The sequence below is a fragment of the Coregonus lavaretus genome, assembly GCF_964263955.1.
Source record: "Coregonus lavaretus genome assembly, chromosome: 11".
Classification (NCBI taxonomy): domain Eukaryota; kingdom Metazoa; phylum Chordata; class Actinopteri; order Salmoniformes; family Salmonidae; genus Coregonus; species Coregonus lavaretus.
This window is the reverse complement of record NC_139998.1, coordinates 53,878,557-53,899,468: the sequence shown is the minus strand read 5'-3', so window position 1 is coordinate 53,899,468 and position 20,912 is coordinate 53,878,557. Positions and strand designations below refer to the sequence as shown.

At 43.9% G+C, this 20,912-nt stretch overlaps 1 long non-coding RNA gene across 1 annotated transcript; it reads right to left on the bottom strand.

The window, feature by feature from the left end:
- Positions 1–4,574: 4,574 nt before the first annotated feature.
- Positions 4,575–19,400, bottom strand: LOC311137123. Its single transcript, XR_014613916.1, has 6 exons — positions 19,235–19,400; positions 14,616–14,915; positions 12,977–13,062; positions 11,965–12,073; positions 11,225–11,879; positions 4,575–5,648 (listed from the first exon to the last, which is right to left on the bottom strand). It is a non-coding gene; the product is annotated as an uncharacterized lncRNA (long non-coding RNA).
- Between the last annotated feature and the right edge of the window lie 1,512 nt (positions 19,401–20,912).

Genomic DNA, 20,912 nt, shown 5'->3' with positions numbered 1-20,912 from the left:
AACCCAACCACCCTTTCCCTAATTGGAGTAAACTAGTGAACAACAATACTTAGGCCTCTACTTCCAACTTATACTTACTATATACATTTTATGGACACAGTCAATTTTACAATAATTATATTTTGTTTGTTTCTTCTCCTGAACTTCTTCTACTCTCAACCTCTCCGATCATTTTCATGATGTCCATCCGGTTTGCTTCTATATGCCATATCTTTCTAACTGTGCTCTTTCACAAAAGCTCCCAACCTACAACCTATATATTTATTATGGACACAGTATGCTTACATTATTAGTTATCTTGTTATTAGTTGTTGTTAGTTGTTATTAGTCCCATACTTCAACTCCATTCGATCTCCTGAGTGGCGCAGTGGTCTAAGGCACTGCATCGCAGTGCTAGCTGTGCCACTAGAGATTCTGGTTCGTATCCAGGCTCTGTCGTAGCCGGCCGTGACCGGGAGACCCATGGGGTGGCGCACAATTGGTCTAGGGTAGGGGAGGGAATGGCCGGCAGGGGATGTAGCTCAGTTTGTAGAGCATGGCGTTTGCAATGCCAGGGTTGTGGGTTTGATTCCCACGGCGGGTATGAAGAAAAAATAAATAAATGTATGCACTAACTGTAAGTCGTTCTGGATAAGAGTGTCTGCTAAATGACTAAAATGTAAACACCTCCCATCTATCTCTTAACACCATCCATATAAGATTTCTATTTGCCATATATTTTTCAACTGTACTTTGATGTTTTACAAAAGTTCTTTATTTTTCTCATTGTTTCTACAGATTGTAAATTGAAAATAAACATTATTGCTAAAAGTATTATTATATTAATGATCGATTGACTATTACTTTTCAGATCACCCAGTAATGCTATCTGCAAGGTTAGCTCCAGGTAAATATTGCAATCCTTTAGCCATTCCTGGACCTGTGTCCAAAAACAAGCTACAAATGGACAGTACTGAAACAAATGATCTAATGATTCTGTCTCTTCGCAGCAAAATCTGCAGAGTTGGGAAGATTGTATCCCCCATATAAATAACATTATATTGGTAGCAAGAATTTTATATAATAATTTAAATTGAAAGATTCTAAGTTTTGAATCTGTTGTCGTTTTGCGTATCATTTCATAAACACTATGCCATGGGATCGGTATGTCAAAAATCTCTTCCCAACTATTTTGCAATCTATATGGGACGGCTGTCAATCCTTTGGTCCTTAAATGAAACTGGTATACTTTTTTATTTATCACAGTTTTCTTGAACCAATTATGTTCTTTAATGCAAGGCCGACAGACAAGTTCCTTACTTTATCCCCCTTCCACTTTCCTCTTCCATTTTTGCGGTAAGGCTGCAATTATTTGGTTGTAATTTTGGGTAGAGCAGACATTTCCATATGTTTTTGTTAGCTGCATGTGCGACATAACTCCACCAGTCCTACCGATGATATCATTTACGAAGATTATACCTTTTTTAAACATTTTGTCAAAAAAATAAGTTTTTTTGTCAATTAGTATATTTGAGTTTAACCACAATATTTGTTGAATTATTTGTTCTGTCGTTTCTGGAGGATTAAATTGAAATTGCAACCAACTTTCTATGGCTTGTTTTAGAAATTGTGATATTTGGGAGATTATTTCCTTTTCAAATAACTGAAAGTGAGTGGTTGTAATCTGAATAAAGGGAAAAAGGCCATTCTTGAACATTGGGTGAGACAATCTTACTAATTTGCTAGAGAACCAGTTCGGATTTAAGTATAACTTTTGTATGACTGAAGCTTTTAGTGATAGGTCTAATGCTTTAATATTTAATAATTTCTGTCCTCCGAATTCATATTCATTATATAAATAGGCCCTTTTAATTTTGTCTGGCTTGCCGTTCCAAATTAAATTGAATATTTTTTTCTCATATAATTTAAAAAACTGTTCGCTAGGCGTAGGCAAGACCATAAGCAAATAGGTAAACTGGGATAATACTAAAGAGTTAATCACAAATTGACAGGTATTTACCTTTCCATGGTAGCAAGATCTTATCTATTTTTGCTAATTTTCTATTAAAATGTAGTGGAGTGAGATCATTTATTTCCTTTGGGATATGTACATTTACATTTACATTTACATCATTTAGCAGACGCTCTTATCCAGAGCGACTTACAAATTGGTGCATTCAACTTATGATAGCCAGTGGGACAACCACTTTTTTTTATTTTTATGGGTGGGGTGGGGGAGGAGGATTACTTTATACTATTCCAGGTATTCCTTAAAGAGGTAGGGTTTCAAGTGTCTCCGCTGTGTCTCAGTGACTCCGCTGTCCTGGCATCGTGGGGGAGCTTGTTCCACCATTGGGGTGCCAGAGCAGCAAATAGCTTTGACTATTTGACCATATATGTATTCCGAGTATATCCACATCACCATCAGACCATTTTATTGGTAAACTACATGGTAATGTAAAATTTTAATGTTTTAGTGATCCAATCCGTAATATAGTACATTTGTCATAATTTGGTTGTAATCCAGAGAGGTTATACAATGTATCTAGATCCTCTATGAGGCTGTGGAGGGATTGTAGTTGTGGATTTAAAAGAAAACATGAATCATCAGCATACAATGACACCTTTGTTTTTAAGCCCTGGATTTCTAATCCCTTGATATTATTGTTGGATCTGATTTTAATAGCTAACATCTCGATGGCCATAATAAATAGATATGCCGATAGTGGACAACCTTGTTTCACTCCTCTTGACAGTTTAAAACTTTCTGAGAAATAGCCATTATTTACTATTTTACACCTAGGGATACTATACATGATTTTGACCCATTTTATAAGAGATTCTCCTAAATTGAAATGCTCCAGGCATTTATATACAGTGGGGAGAACAAGTATTTGATACACTGACGGTTTTTCAGGTTTTCCTACTTACAAAGCATGTAGAGGTCTGTAATTTGTATCATATGTACACTTCAACTGTGAGAGACGGAATCTAAAACAAAAATCCAGAAAATCACATTGTATGATTTTTAAGTAATTAATTTGCATTTTATTGCATGACATAAGTATTTGATCACCTACCAACCAGTAAGAATTCCGGCTCTCACAAACCTGTTAGTTTTTCTTTAAGAAGCCCTCCTGTTCTCCACTCATTACCTGTATTAACTGCACCTGTTTGAACTCATTACCTGTATAAAAGACACCTGTCCACACACTCAATCAAACAGACTCCAACCTCTCCACAATGGCCAAGACCAGAGAGCTGTGTAAGGACATCAGGGATAAGATTGTAGACCTGCACAAGGCTGGGATGGGCTACAGGACAATAGGCAAGCAGCTTGGTGAGAAGGCAACAACTGTTGGCGCAATTATTAGAAAATGGAAGAAGTTCAAGATGACGGTCAATCACCCTCGGTCTGGGGCTCCATGCAAGATCTCATCTCGTGGGGCATCAATGATCATGAGGAAGGTGAGGGATCAGCCCAGAACTACACGGCAGGATCTGGTCAATGACCTGAAGAGAGCTGGGACCACAGTCTCAAAGAATACCATTAGTAACACACTACGCCGTCATGGATTAAAATCCTGCAGCGCACGGAAGGTCCCCCTGCTCAAGCCAGCGCATGTCCAGGCCCGTCTGAAGTTTGCCAATGACCATCTGGATGATCCAGAGGAGGAATGGGAGAAGGTCATGTGGTCTGATGAGACACAAATAGAGCTTTTTGGTCTAAACTCCACTCGCCGTGTTTGGAGGAAGAAGAAGGATGAGTACAACCCCAAGAACACCATCCCAACCGTGAAGTATGGAGGTGGAAACATCATTCTTTGGGGATGCTTTTCTGCAAAGGGGACAGGACGACTGCACCGTATTGAGGGGAGGATGGATGGGGCCATGTATCGCGAGATCTTGGCCAACAACCTCCTTCCCTCAGTAAGAGCATTGAAGATGGGTCGTGGCTGGGTCTTCCAGCATGACAACGACCCGAAACACACAGCCAGGGCAACTAAGGAGTGGCTCCGTAAGAAGCATCTCAAGGTCCTGGAGTGGCCTAGCCAGTCTCCAGACCTGAACCCAATAGAAAATCTTTGGAGGGAGCTGAAAGTCCGTATTTCCCTGCGACAGCCCCAAAACCTGAAGGATCTGGAGAAGGTCTGTATGCAGGAGTGGGCCAAAATCCCTGCTGCAGTGTGTGCAAACCTGGTCAAGACCTACAGGAAACATATGATCTCTGTAATTGCAAACAAAGGTTTCTGTACCAAATATTAAGTTCTGCTTTACTGATGTATCAAATACTTATGTCATGCAATAAAATGCAAATAAATTACTTAAAAATCATACAATGTGATTTTCTGGAAATTACAGACCTCTACATGCTTTGTAAGTAGGGAAACCTGCAAAATCGGCAGTGTATCAAATACTTGTTCTCCCCACTGTATAAACCCCAGTCATACTTTATCAAATGCCTTTTCGAAGTCTGCTATGAATAGCAGGCCTGGTTTCCCAGATTTGTCATAGTGTTCTATTGTTTCCAGTACTTGCCTTATATTATCTCCAATGTATCTTCCATGTAAAAAACCTGTCTGATTAGAATGAATAATGTCAGACAATGCCTTTTTAATTATATGCGCTATACATTTTGCTATAATTTTTGCATCACAACACTGAAGTGTAAGGGGCCTCCAATTTTTTTTATGGACTGGATCTTTATATTTTCCACTTGTATCCTGTTACAGTAATAATAAAATCAGACCTTCTTCTTGAGTGTCTGATAATCTACCATTTACATAAGAGTGGTTAAAACATGCTAATACCGGTCCTCTGAGTATATCAAAAAAGGTTTGGTATACCTCGACTGGTATGCCATCCAACCCTGGAGTTTTCCTGGACTTAAAGTCTTTAATTGCATCCAGAAGTTCCTCCTCTGTAATTTCACCTTCACATTAGTCTTTCTGTATGGCTGTTAATTTTACATTATCAATAGAAACAAAATCTCTACAATAAGCTTCATTTAGAGGAGATGGAGGCGACTGAAATGAAAACATATGCTTAAAGTATGCATTTTTCCTAATGAGAAGGAGGAAAACCGAGGCGAAATCAGTATGTTCAGCCCTCCTTTAAACTAGCCACTGCCTACAAATGCTAATATTAGCATTTTTGAACCAAAACCCCATCTAAGTCAATCTACCACACAGCATGTTTTAAATGTCATGTCCACATCATCTGAAAGTAATTTTAAATCAAGTCAGTTAGCAACATAATCAACATAAGAGATGATTTGGGCATGTTATTTTAAATCAATGATTCCAAATGAGCACAAAAAGAAAGTTGTTTTGTCTGTACCTAAAAACGCCTTGAAACAGGTTTGATTGAGAGGGGCCCAAACTAACATACCACAATGGGGTTGAAAAACAGGTTTGTTGACTTAGAGAAAGGATAACAAGACAAAAATAATACATCTTAAAAAGTAATAAAACAGCAAAAAAAAAATCTAATTCTAAATAGTCTGCCATACTTTTGAGAAAAAGGGGTTTAATTCAGAGCCTTTCATTTACTGCATCCAAGTTCAGAGTCAACTGAGATATTTCCACATATTAATTTAAACTTGTTGATTATACTATATACCAGTCCCTGTCATGCAGTAAAATACATTACCAGAACATAACCTAATCCTGTCACGGTTCAGACAGACGACCAGAGGACCACAATTGCGTCACACCAGAAAGTTTATTAAAACTTAAGGGAAAAGGGAAGTAGGGAGTGAGTGAAGGCTCCAGGGGTAACAGGGATCCCGTCCAATGTGCTGGGTCTGTGCCCCCCCCCAGTGGCAGCGATGCGTCCTATGAAGCCGGTGGTGGGTGGTCCAGAAGTCCGGGATCGAAGAGTAGTCAGGAGTCGTTATGGCAAAAAGCAGGTCTGGATCTCCTGGGGCAGAAGAGTATCCAAACATCAGGCAGGTCCGGGAACACAAAACCAGGGTGAGCCAGAAGCGCGAGCAAACAGGTTCCGGGTGTGAGCTTTGCAGACGATCTGACAAAGGAGAGCTGAAAGACAGGGCTTTAAATACTGGGAGAGGTAGTGGGTAATGCAGCGCAGCTGGCAGAGTAATTAGAGCAGAGCAGAGCAGGGACAGGTGGAGCTAGTTAGGCTGAGTAGAGAGAGTGGTGAGCAGAGTGGAAGAAAATTAAGGTGGTAACCCGGTGGAGTGAGAGGCTCATGACAGAACCCCCCCCCCAAGGGACGGCCCCAGAAGTCCCAAGAGCAACACCACGCCGGGCGGGAGGAGGGGAGCCGGAGGAGGGCTAGAACTCCTCCGAACGGTCCGAGTGAACGTCCTCATCCTCGGAGGAAGCCGGAGGGCCGTGGTCGGGAGATGGGACAGGTCCCGAGACAGGATCAGGCACAGGACAGGAAGCCGAGCGGGCAGGACGGTTAGGGACCCCTCTGGGGCGGCCCCTACGGATTGCAGGTTGATCAGGATGCCGTTGGTGGAAGGCGGTGATGAGAGTCCTATCCACAATCCGACTAGCTGGCACCCAGGTCCTTTCCTCAGGTCCATAGCCCTCCCAGTCAATGAGGTACTGGAGACCCCTACCCCTCCGTCTGGACCGAAGCAGGCGGCGGACGGTGTAAACCAGACCACCATCGACGAGCCGTGGAGGAGGAGGACAAGGCGCAGCAGGGACCAGCGGACTCTCATGAATGGGCTTAATCTTAGACACATGGAAAGTGGGGTGCACCCTCAGGGAATTAGGCAGTTGGAGCCGGACAGCAGTTGGGCTAATCACTCTTATGATAGGGAATGGGCCAATGAACCGAGGTGCCAGCTTCTGCGACTCCACCCTGAGTGGCAGGTTCTTCGATGACAACCACACCCTTTGACCAACATGGTAGGTGGGAGCAGGAATTCTCCGACGGTTGGCCCCGGTAGTGTAGCTGGCAACGGATCTGAGGAGTGTGGCTCGGGCTTGTGACCAGGTGCGGCGACATCGACGGGCAAAAGCAAGTGCAGATGGGCAAGTAACCTCCTCTTCCTGGCTGGCAAATAGAGGAGGCTGGTATCCATAAACACATTGGAAAGGGGACATACCGATGGCAGAGCAGGTCAGAGAATTGTGTGCGTACTCCACCCATGTCAATTGCTGCGACCAGGAGTGGGGGTTGCGTGAAGTCATGCATCGCAGTGCCTTCTCGAGCTCCTGATTTGCCCGCTCTGACTGCCCATTGGATTGGGGATGGAATCCGGAAGTCAGACTGACTGTGGCTCCCAGCAGGTGACAGAACTCCTTCCAAAAAGCGGAGGAGAATTGTGGACCACGGTCAGAAACTACATCCTTTGGCAGTCCGTGGATCCGGAAGACGTGCTCCAGGACCACCTGGGCGGTCTCCTTGGCGGTTGGGAGCTTGGGGAGGGGAATGAAGTGTGCCATCTTGCTGAATCGGTCAACTATGGTGAGAATGACGGTCATGCCACTTGAAGGGGGCAGCCCCGTGACAAAGTCAAGGGCGATGTGAGACCAGGGACGTCTGGGCACAGGCAGGGGCTGCAGCAATCCGGCTGGGGGCTGGCAGGACGACTTGTGTTGGTTGCAGATGGGGCAGGCTTGGACGAATTCCCGTACATCCTTTCTCAGAGAGGGCCACCAGAACCTCTGGGCGAGCAGGTTGTAAGTGCGGGTGGAGCCAGGGTGACAAGCTAGGCGGGAGTCATGTCCCCACTGAACGACCTGGGACCTCAGGTTTTCGGGGACAAAAAGGCGGTCAGCTGGGCAAGTGCTGGGACCTGGCTGGTTACGGAGAGCTTCCAGCACCTGTTCCTCAACAGCCCAGGTCAGAGCTGCTACGATGCAGGGACTTGGCAGAATCGACACAGGGTCCTTGGAGGGGGTGTCATCCTTCTGGAATTGACGGGAGAGGGCGTCTGGCTTGGTGTTGCGTGATCCAGGCTGGTATGACAGAGTGAAATTAAACCTGGTGAAGAACAGGGCCCAGCGGGACTGCCTGGAGTTCAACCGTTTGGCCGTGCGGATGTACTCCAAGTTCTTATGATCGGTCCAAACGAGAAATGGAATGGTGGACCCCTCCAGCCAGTGACGCCACTCCTCCAAGGCAAGCTTCACAGCCAGCAGCTCACGGTTCCCTATGTCGTAATTGCACTCAGAGGGGGACAACCGACGTGAGAAAAAGGCACAGGGATGGAGCTTCCTATCCTCCGCAGCCCACTGAGAAATCACAGCACCAACTCCCACATCCGAGGCGTCCACCTCCACAATGAATTGCCGGTCCACATCAGGCATCTGGAGGATGGGAGCGGAGGTGAACCTCACCTTGAGGGTACTGAAGGCTTTGTCGGCTGCTGGGGTCCAGGTGAAGGGTTGCTTGGTGCTGGTTAGAGCAGTGAGAGGGGCAGCAACGGTACTGTAGTTCCGGATAAACTTTCTATAGAAGTTAGCAAACCCCAGAAACTGTTGCAGCTTCTTTCTGTTCTCCGGAACTGGCCATGAAGTGACTGCTGATACTTTGGCAGGATCCATTTGGATACTTCCCTCTGCCACTATGTACCCCAGGAACGCCACTGTCTTGACGTGAAACTCACATTTCTCTGCCTTGGCGTAGAGGGAATTCTCCAGAAGACGGTGAAGGACTTGCTGGACATGGCGGGTGTGTTCAGACAGGTTTCTGGAGTAGATCAAGATGTCATCCAGGTAAACGAAGACAAACTTGTTTAACATGTCCCGCAGTACATCATTCACTAGAGCCTGGAACACAGCAGGAGCATTGGTGAGTCCAAAAGGCATAACCAGATACTCGTAGTGGCCTGTTGGTGTATTGAATGCGGTTTTCCATTCATCTCCCTCCCGGATCCGCACTAGGTGGTAAGCGTTTCTGAGATCCAACTTGGTAAAAACAGTGGCTCCCTGGAGCAACTCAAAAGCAGAGGTGAGCAGAGGCAGAGGGTAACGGTTTTTCACTGTGATGTCGTTGAGTCCCCTGTAGTCGATGCAGGGGCGAAGAGATCCGTCCTTCTTCCCCACAAAGAAGAAGCCAGCACCAGCAGGAGATGAAGATGAACGGATTAATCCTGCGGACAGAGAGCCATTGATGTAGTCCTCCATGGACTTTCTTTCAGGAGCAGACAACGAATAAAGACGGCCCTTTGGAGGGGCTGTTCCAGGGAGGAGGTCGATGGCACAGTCGTACGGTCGGTGAGGGGGCAGAGATGTGGCTCTTGCTTTGTTAAACACTTCTCTGAGACCATGGTAGCATTCTGGGACATTGGAGAGGTCAGGAGCGGAGTTAGTAGGTACTGGCCGAGGGGGTAGTGCGGCAGCAAGCAGGCAGGTTCGGTGGCAGTCCTCTCCCCACTCCCTGATCACCCCGGTCACCCAGTCGAGCTGAGGGTTGTGCCGGCGGAGCCATGGGTAACCCAGGATGAGGGGTTGGCCTGGAGAGGGGAGCAGGTGAAACTGGATAGTTTCTTGATGGTTTCCGGACAGACCCATCGAGACCGGGGCCGTGACATGAGTGACCGATCCGAGTAAGTGTCCGTCCAGTGCCCGGGCAGGAATAGGAGGTGTCAAACGGAGGTTCTCCAGTCCCAGTTGGCGTGCCAGCTTGATGTCCATTATGTTGGCTTCGGCGCCAGAATCCACCAGAGCAGCCAGGGTGTGAGTTGAGTCAGAGAGGCGGAGGTGAACTTGCAGCAGGGGTTTGCGGTCGGAGGACTGGATGGTCATTGAACTCAACCGGACTCCCCCTATGCCCGGTGAGCTTCGGCCCTTTAAAGGGCAGGTACCACACGATGTCCATCACCTCCACAATAGAGGCAGAGGTTTGAGGTGAAGCGGCGCTGGCGCTCTGCAGGAGTGAGAGAGGCTCGCCCAATCTCCATAGGCTCAGACTGATCAAGCTGACCTGGGTGAGTGGCAGTAGATGACAGGAGCCCAGTCGGATCTCTCCGAATGCCGGTAGTAGGTGGACCTTGGCGCCCCCTCTCACGACGACGGGTCTGTATCCTTCTGTCGATCCTGACAGTCAGTGCGATGGCTTCATCAAGAGTGGAAGGCAGTTCATGGGAGACCAACTCGTCCTTGATATAGTCAGCCAAACTATGGAAGAACGCGTCCACCAACGATGGTGTGTTCCAAGAACTTCGTCTAGCCAGGGTTCGGAAGTCGATGGAATGGTCTGCGACTGTACGTCTGCCTTGTCGAATACTGAACAGTTCACGAGACGCCTCTGCGGTTGGTGAATCCAGGTCAAACACCTTCAGCATCTCCTCAGCAAACAGGTCGAAGGTTGCACATGCGGGGGTTTGACGTTCGAACTCTGCTGTTCCCCAGAGTCGAGCTCGGCCCGTCAGGTGAGTGATGGCATACCCAACTTTAGCCCCCTCCGTGGCGAAGGTCCTTGGCTGCAAGGAGAACTGAAGTCGGCAGCTAGTCAGGAATGGCCGGACCTGGGTTGAATCGCCGTTGAACCGCTCGGGGTTTCCAATCTTGGGTTCCGGAGCAGCGGCTGCAATGACCGGGGCAGGTAACTCGGGGGCAGGGCTGGTGGGCAGACTGGCTGGGGTAAGGTTGGTGAGGAGTTGAATGATCATGGCGAGTTGTTGTTGCTGCTGCTGGAACTGCTGCTCATGCTCGTCGGTTTCCATGTCGGGGGAAGTGTGCGCTGAGTCCATAATGGTCAGATCGTACTGTCACGGTTCAGACAGACGACCAGAGGACCACAATTGCGTCACACCAGAAAGTTTATTAAAACTTAAGGGAAAAGGGAAGTAGGGAGTGAGTGAAGGCTCCAGGGGTAACAGGGATCCCGTCCAATGTGCTGGGTCTGTGCCCCCCCCCAGTGGCAGCGATGCGTCCTATGAAGCCGGTGGTGGGTGGTCCAGAAGTCCGGGATCGAAGAGTAGTCAGGAGTCGTTATGGCAAAAAGCAGGTCTGGATCTCCTGGGGCAGAAGAGTATCCAAACATCAGGCAGGTCCGGGAACACAAAACCAGGGTGAGCCAGAAGCGCGAGCAAACAGGTTCCGGGTGTGAGCTTTGCAGACGATCTGACAAAGGAGAGCTGAAAGACAGGGCTTTAAATACTGGGAGAGGTAGTGGGTAATGCAGCGCAGCTGGCAGAGTAATTAGAGCAGAGCAGAGCAGGGACAGGTGGAGCTAGTTAGGCTGAGTAGAGAGAGTGGTGAGCAGAGTGGAAGAAAATTAAGGTGGTAACCCGGTGGAGTGAGAGGCTCATGACAAATCCCAGTCAATATGGTTGATGTTAAAGTATTTATAAACCCTTCACAACCCACTTAAAGGATACCTCAATGTGAAGTGTTACCAATGTCACTCACTTTTAAAAATCATAGCTATTCCTTTAAAATTAGAGTACAAACTTGTATGACATATATTTATGTACCTCCATTTTAAGTTACCCCACTGCCTTAAAATTAACAAGTTAACAGTCAACAAGTAGGCTATTGTAGTATCGAGTAAATGCTGGCAATTATTGCTGATAAACAAAGGAGTCCGCTCATACTGAACATTTGATCATAAGTTTTATTCATATCACAAGATTTCAGCATAAGTGACGGATGTCATGACCACCCGGAGAGCAGTGTCCTCGAATTGTAATGTCTGCTCTAACCTCTTCTTCGTCCAGCATATACTTATAAACAATGCAAAAATATGGGTTGATCCCTCTGCTGTCCAATCACCTGTCTCCCCTGGGGCGTCACCCTACAAATGGCTACTTTTGAACTAAGATAAACATCCCCTCTTTGTTCCTCTAGAATGGTCATAATCTTAATACACTACACTATACAGACGTCTGATGAATCAGTCATGATTATGAAACTGGATCGGTGACTGGAGGGGAGGTGCGGGGTGTGGTGAGTGTGCTGGGTTCAGGGCTAGAGGAGGGTTGTTGCTGGGTGAGTGTGCTGGGTTCAGGGCTAGAGGAGGGTTGTTGCTGGGTGAGTGTGCTGGGTTCAGGGCTAGTGGAGGGTTGTTGCCGGTCTCCACACTGGGCGCCGCTACATTTTGTCACACGTTTCACTGTTATCTTCAGAGGTCCAAGGGCATTACTGCCGATTTGCTTCAAGAACTGAAATACAATACATATATTGTGATGTATATGCTACTGTAAATGTGTAAAAACAATAAATCAAATACAATTATCTGTACATGTACAGCTTCCTCATCTTATTGGTAAATCTATACATTTACAGGGGAATCTATAGATTTACCAGATAGATAAATAATTTTCTATATATCCTGGTAAATGTGTAAAGAGAGGCCTTTTTGAACATCAGTAGAAATATTATGCAGGCAGATAGTAGCATGGTTCTGCGTGTATGGGGCAAAGTTACATTTCGGGCCAAATAAGTAACTTGGGTATTTTAGAGCAACAGAAAGCTCTTGGTGAGATCTATCTAGGTCAAACCAACACTATCAATCATGTTGATTTTGCTCTCCTGTCAAGTTTTCTCACCGAACCTCCAGCATACTGCTCTTCATGCCTCATAGCTAACTCTTCTGAAGCAAAACGGAACAAAAAAGTAATTAATCTAACACATGCAAGCAGAAAACTGATTTCAAACACAAAAGCAGGTCCTTGTCCTGGGTGGATCTAACCTATCGCTTTCTAACCCATCGCTTGCACGCACACCCATGACAGTATCTGCCTGCATCAACCCACCACTGTTCAAAAGGCTTCTCTTTACACATTTAGCAGATTCTCTTGGCCAAGTCTAAAGATTCACCAGCATGACTGGGAATCTATAGATTTACAGTTTCTAACCATTTACCGTAACGTTGGGAATTTCAATCAATCAATTTAATTTTAATTCATTCAAATTCTGCATCCTGTTTACCATTTCAATTCAAAATTAGAAAAGGAATTGGAATTTATCAAGCATTCGCAATTCAATTCTGAATTGACATCAACCCTGACTTACAGACAGGGAGAAGACAGACAAAGGTCAAATCAGATAGATTGTCAACATACCTCCTCAATGTTTGAAACGATTCCATCGTTATCAAGATTTTCATAGCTGGATAACTTCACCACTGCATGTGCAAACGTGGTCAGGTCTGAGGAAGATGGAAGTGATGAGACACATAAATAGTTAACATCAATGTTCAGGGAGTGGATCAAACTCAATACAAACTAGAACTACAAACATGTCGTACTATATATTTCCACATTTCTGCAACACTGTGATTTTTGGATCCCTTCCCTTGTACAGTGCCTTCAGAAAGTATTCACACCCCTTGACCTTTTCCACATTTTGTTGTGTTACAGCCTGAATTTAAAATTGATTAAATTGAGATTTTGTGTCACTGGTTTACACACAATACACCATAATGTCGAAGTGGAATTATACATTTTTACAAATTAATAAAAAATGAAAAGCTGAAATGTCTTGAGTCAATAAGTATTCAACCCCTTTGTTATGGTAAGCCTAAATAAGTTCAGGTGTAAAAATGTGCTTAACAAGTCACACAATAAGTTGCATGGACTCACTCTTTGTGCAATAATAGTGTTTAACATGATATTTGAATGACTATCTCATCTATGTACCCCACACATACAATTATCTGTAAGGTCCCTCAGTCGAGCAGTGAATTTCAAACACAGATTCAACCACAAAGACTAGCAAGGTTTTCCAGTGCCTCGCAAAGAAGGGCACCTATTGGTAGATGGGTAAAAAAAAAAAGCAGACATTGAATATCCCTTTGAGCATGGTGAAGTTATTAATTACACTTTGGATGGTGTATCAATAAACCCAGTCACTACAAAGATACAGGCGTCCTTCCTAACTCAGTTGCCGGAGAAGAAGGAAACAGCTAAGGGATTTCACCAAGAGGCCAATGGTGACTTTAAAACAGTTACAGAGTTTAATGGCTGTGATAGGAGAAAATTGATGATGGATCAACAACAGTGTAGTTACTCCACAAAACTAACCTAAATGACAGAGTGAAAAGAAGGAATCCTGTACAGAATAAAAATATTCCAAAACATGCATTCAGTTTGCAACAAGGCACTAAATTCACTTTATGTCCTGAATACAAAGTGTTATGTTTGTGGTAAATCCAGAACAACACATTACTGAGTACCTACCACTCTCCATATTTGGTGGTGGATGGGGTCGAAATGATAATTATTGTACACTAATAACAATTGATTAAATATGAATCTGTTGTGACAAATCAAGAGGCACCAGTCAGAATGAACAGTCTTAGCAATGCTGACCCTTAGTAACCCTCAGGTTAATATGAGGATTATAGGCCTAATAATGAAGTTAATACCTAAAGGAATGCTTTCCTTTGATCTTTTAGAGCTTGTTCTGCACATTGTACAACACACTATAAATGTATATGAATAACATGACGATGATTGGGAATGTTTCAAAATTGGGATGATGCATTAGGATCTTTACGATGACAGATAGAAACAGTACATGCCATGCTCAGGAAGTAGATGAAGTTGAATACAATATAATGTAGGCTGTATGTTAGTACTGTAAATCCCTTTTAGATCAATAATCTATTAAGAACTAACTAAATTGATGGCAAGCAAACTTTGTCAGTCATATTTGGCCCACAATGTACATAAAACATTTTTTTTTTTAAAGCCCACTTACTTGCTGTAGTTATCGATGAGGTTATAGGAGTTGCGGGTGTTGATGTAGAAAACGAATCAAACTGTGATGTTGTGGTTGTGGTTGTGGATGTAGTCACCGTGACATCAGTTGTGGTTGGAGGAGTTGTGGTTGTTGATGTAGTAGTAGGAACCAGGAAAGCAGTTGAGGTTGTAGGAGTTATGGGGTTTAATGTAGTAGTAAGAACCGGGAAAGCAGTTGAGGTTGTAGAACTTGTGGTTAGGGGTGCAGACACTGGAACAGCAGTTGAGGTTATAGGAGTTGTGGAGGTTGATGTAGGCACTGGGACAGCAGTTGTGGTTGTAGGAGTTGTGGTTGTGGAAAAAAGAATTGTTGCAGCAAAAACAGATTATCATCAATGCTGATTAAACAAATGTAAAGCCTGTCGCACAATTTTGCAAAAGACTTGGTGTTTACCACTCAATCCCAAATGTTTGAAATGCTGTGGAATTTGAATACAGTGGAGGATGTGTTGCCACAGAAAATATAGCCTAAACGTCCAATAATAAGTTAATGCTGTCATAACAAAAACAGAGAATTGTTACAGTCATGTCATTGCAACAGTGGTATGCTGTTAGAGTTTGACTGAATGCAAACAAGCTTCTCTTCTCTTTTACCACCACCAGTTGACTGGGAAAGGTTGACATTTAATTTAGGTTTTGAAGAACATGTAGGGCTCTATTTTCGGCTGGCATTAAGGCAGGGGCGCTGGTATCAAAACGCTCTTTGGCAATTTCGACTTGTAAAAGTCAGCGCTCTGCTATTTTCCAACCCTGGCGCCAGGATTGGTAATTTACCTGTCTTATATCAGCTCGCTTGCGCTGAGGTGGGAGGGGTGGACATATTTGAGGTGTGTCCTTAAAAAACGTGGGCCAATTGTGCCAATTTCAAGCAGCTGTTGATATTTAAGACTAACAAAAAGCTGGTCTTAGCAGTAAAACAATTGGTTATGGCATCGATTTTGCCAGCGGAGGCACACATTAGCCTAATTAGTAGCCTATAAACAAATGTTTTATTAAAATATCACGAGCAGCAAAACAGTCAACAGGCATTCCCGTTTTTTCTTTATATTGGACATTATTTTTTGTCCATGCAGCTTCTGTGAAAAGTTTGGACTCATTTGGCCTATATGCGATAACCTGCCTAAATGACTACCGACCCATAGCACTCACGTCTGTCGCAAGGGCTTGTAAGTAAGCGTTTCACTGTAAAAAATTGATTTGATTTGATGCCCATTGAATGAAAGGTCCCCTGTAGCTCAGTTGGTAGAGCATGGCGCTTGCAACGCCAGGGTTGTGGGTTCGTTTCCCACTGGGGGCCAGTATGAAAAATGTATGCGCTCACTAACTGTAAGTCGCTCTGGATAAGAGCGTCTGCTAAATGACTAAAATGTAAATGTGACTTTAGGAAGTCTGTTTAGGAACTGCTTATTGGACTGCTTATTGTTTTTCCTTGATTATTTTGTTTAAAAATGTAATCTTCAATTTTCAATCTTTAGGGCCTAACTGTCAAATCGCAGTAATTCCTTGGTGCTGAATCCGCTTGTTGCCATGGCTAATGGCCTGTTAGTTTGTTTCCCTTTCACAAAGTCACCAACAGGCCATATCAACAGTGATGGTAGGCTAATATTATTATAACGTTTGGGAAACGTCCAGCTGTCCATGGCTCGAACATGCAGAGCATTTTTCGAAATGCGAATGAAATGTGTGTAGACAAATATTTCCATGTTGAAGCCAATAAAAAAAACCTAGTTACATGTTTGTTATAACTAGGCCTATTGTACGGTTACTGTATTCAATGGAGAGGACAAACATCCATGTCTCCTGCCGAAGAGCCCTTAGACCTACGTGTGCACACATTGCCTTAAGCCTATGGATAAGAGGAGAGATGCAATGTATGATGTCATACTTCTGTCATACTTCTGCCTCCTATTTAGAAATAAGGAGTGGCTGCGGTTCCGGATTTTCTGGAACCCGGAAGTTTTGGACTAAAGATACATAGATTTCTGCGCATGTGCAGGATCCGCTGCATTCTCCCCCCTCTGAGTCCTTTCAGCTGCTGCTCAGTGCTCTCTCACTCCGTGAATCCGCTGCCGTTTGTTCGTACAAACTTAGTTATTTGTTATGTCATAACGGTAATCAAAGCTAACATAAGCACAACACAACAGGGAGATTTCATGTTCTTTTTTCAGGAGGGGAGTTAGCCTACATTCAGCTATTTAGGCAAGCTATAGCCTACAAAGCATACCAACAAGTCATACCTCCAAAAGCAAGACAGACCGGCAAACATTGGCTATTGGGAGGCAACATTATTTTTTCAGCATCTCTGGCTATATGGCAGATTAACTACACTGAACAAAAATATAAATGCAACAATTTCAAATATTTTACTGAGTTACAGTTCATTTAAGGAAATCAGTCAATTGAAATAAGTTCATTAGGCCCTAATCTGTGGATTTCAGATGACTGGGAATACAGATATGCATCTGTTGGTCACAGATATCTTATTTTTTAAGTTAGGGGTGTGGATCAGAAAACCAGTCAGTAACTGGTGAGACCACCATTTGCCTCACGCAGCGCGACAAATCTCCTTTGCATAGAGCTGATCAGGCTGTTGATTGTGGCCTGTGGAATGTTGTCCCACCCCTCCTCAATGGCTGTGCGAAGTTGCTGGATATTGGCGGGAACTGGAACACGCTGTCGTACACATCGATCCAGAGCATCCCAAACATGCTCAATGGGTGACATGTCTGGTGAGTACGCAGGCCATGGAAGAACTAGAACATTTTCAGCTTCCCGGGAATTTTGTACAGATCCTTGCGACATGGATCCATGCATTATCACGCTGATCCATGAGGTGATGGCGGTGGATGAATGGCACAACAATGGGCCTCAGGATCTCGTCACAGTATTCAAATAGCCGTCGATAAAATGCAATTTTGTTAGTTGTCCATAGCTGATGCGTGCCCATACCATAACCCCACCGGCCACCAGGGGGCACTCTGTTCACAAGGTCGACATCGGCAAACCGCTCGACCACACGACGCCATCTATTAGAGAAAAAGCTGCTATTGTGACGTCCCTCACGCTCGGTCGGTTTTTGTATTTATTATTATTCAGTTTTTAATAAATGTGTTCCTTTTTACATTTAAGTCATGCGTGGTCTCCCTTTGTTGTTACGAACTATGAGCCAGGTCGTAACACACTCTAGAACCTAAAAGGGTTCTTCGGTTGTCCCCATAGGAGAACCCTTTTGAAGAACCCTTTTTGGTTCCAGGTAGAAACCTTTTGGTTCCAGGTAGATGCCTTTTGGGTTTCATGTAGGACTCTTTCCATAGAGGGTTCTACATGGAACCCAAAAGGGTTCTATGTGGAACCCAAAAGGGTTTTCCCTGGAACCAAAAAGGGTTATCCTATGGGGACAGCCAAATAACCATTTTAGAACCCTTTTATCTAAGAGTGTATAGTTGAAACCGGGTTTCATCCGTGAAGAACACACTTCTCCAGCGTGCCAGTGGCCATCGAAGTTAAGCATTTGCCTGCTGAAGTCTGTTACGAAGCCGAACTGCAGTCAGGTCAAGACCCCGGTGAGGATGATGAGCATGCAGATGAGCTTCCCTGAGACGGTTTCTGGCAGTTTGTGCAGAAATTCTTCAGTTGTGCAAATCCACAGTTTAATCAGCTGTCTGGGTGGCTGGTATCAAATGTCTGTGTTCTCAGGTGTCTGTGTTATTTTGCCCATCTTAATCTTTTCGTTTTATTGGCCAGTCTGAGATATGGCTTTTACTTTGCAACTCTGCCTAGGTCAGCATCCCGGAGTCGCCTCTTCACTGTTGACGTTGAGACTGGTGTTTTGCGGGTACTTTTTAATGAAGCTGCCAGTTGAGGACCTGTGAGGCATTTGTTTCTCTAACTAGACACTAATGTATTTGTTCTCTTGCTCAGTTGTGCACCGGGGCCTCTCACTCCTCTTTCTATTCTGGTTAGAGCCAGTTTGCGCTGTTCTGTGAAGGGAGTAGTACACAGCATTGTACGAGATCTTCAGTTTCTTGGCAATTTCTCACATGGAATAGCCTTCATTTCTCAGAAAAACAATAGACTGACGAGTTTCAGAAGAAAGTTATTTGTTTCTGGACATTTTGAGCCTGCAATCGAACCCACAATTGCTGATGCTCCAGATACTCAACTAGTCTCAAGAAGGCCAGTTTTATTGCTTCTTTAATCAGCACAACAGTTTTCAGCTGTGCTAACATAATTGCAAAAGGGTTTTCTAATGATCAATTAGCCTTTTAAAATGATAAACTTGGATTAGCAAACACAACGTGCCATTTGAACACAGGACTGATGGTTGCTGATAATGGGCCTCTGTATGCCTATGTCGATATTCCATAAAAAATCTGCCGTTTCCAGCTACAATAGCCATTTACAACATTAACAATGTCTACACTGTATTTCTGATTAATTTGATGTTATTTTAATGGACAAAAACAATGATTTTCTTTCGAAAACAAGGACATTTCTAAGTGACCCCAAACTTTTGAACGGTAGTGTACATAGACATATATTGACTACACAAAAATAGGATTCAGAAGTGCTACTTACACGTTGTGCTTTGCCCTGAGGACAGGCCGAACGTTCCAACAAAGATAATCATATAAAGCATTGTGAATGTGGGAAGTAGAGATTGGTTCGTTAGCAACACAAACAAACTTTCTTCTTTCACTGTCTGTCAAGCAGGTGTCTGTCTAGTATTATACTGGTTGAAAGTGGGAGTGGTCTTGTCATCAAGAAATCTGATACCTCCTTCTCTCTTTTCACCTTTGATGAAAAAATTAGGAGAGACATTAAGATTGCACGGGCATGTGGAATTCCATTTCTATTGTCACACACTCAAAACAAAGGTTCTAATATACAATAGAATATACAGTAAGCTCCAAAAGTATTGGGACAGTGACACATTTTTTTGTACTCCAGCACTGGATTTGAAATGATACAATAATCCTGAATGAATCGTGAATAATGATGAGTGAGAAAGTTACGATGGCATAAATACCTCTCACCATTACAATAACAGGGGCATGTCTTAGGGTATTTGGTATAAGGTATTTTATTAGGATCCCCATTAGCTGTTGCAAAAGCAGCAGCTACTCTTCATGGGGCCACACAACATATATCTTGTATATCTTGTTATCCTTTCTCTAAGTCAACAAACCTGTTTTCAACCCCATTGTGGTATGTTAGTTTGGGAATCCTCCTGTGTTTGGCGGTTGCCATAACAAAATACTAAATATATAATACATATACAGTTGAAGTCGGAAGTTTACATACACCTTAGCCAAATACATTTAAACTCAGTTTTTCACAATTCCTGACATTTAATCCTAGTAAAAATTCCCTGTCTTAGGTCAGTTAGGATCACCACTTTATTTTAAGAATGTGAAATGTCAGAATAATAGTAGAGAGAATGATTTATTTCAGCTTTTTTTATTTCATCACATTCCCAGTGGGTCAGAAGTTTACATACACTCTATTAGTATTTGGTAGCATTGCCTTTAAAACGTTTAACTTGGGTCAAATGTTTCGGGAAACCTTCCACAAGCTTCTCACAATAAATTGGGTGAATTTTGGCCCATTCCTCCTGACAGAGCTGGTGTAACTGAGTCAGGTTTGTAGGCCTCCTTGCTCGCACACGCTTTTTCAGTTCTGCCCACACATTTTCTATAGGATTGAAGTCAAGGCTTTGTGATGGCCATTCCAATACCTTGACTTTGTTGTCCTTAAGCCATTTTGCCACAACTTTGGAAGTATGCTTGGGGTCATTTTCCATTTGGAAGACCCATTTGTGACCAAGCTTTAACTTTCTGACGGATGTCTTGTGATGTTGCTTCAATATATCCACATAATTGTGTCCCTCCTGCAGCAAAGCACCCCCAGAGCATGATGCTGCCACCCCCGTGTTCTTTGGCTTGCAAGCCTCGCCCTTTTTCCTCCAAACATAACGATGGTCATTATGGCCAAACAGTTACAGTGGGGAGAACAAGTATTTGATACACTGCCGATTTTGCAGGTTTTCCTACTTACAAAGCATGTAGAGGTCGGTAATTTTTATCATAGGTACACTTCAACTGTGAGAGACGGAATCTAAAACAAAAATCCAGAAAATCACATTGTATGATTTTTAAGTAATTAATTTGCATTTTATTGCATGACATAAGTATTTGATCACCTACCAACCAGTAAGAATTCCGGCTCTCACAGACCTGTTAGTTTTTCTTTAAAA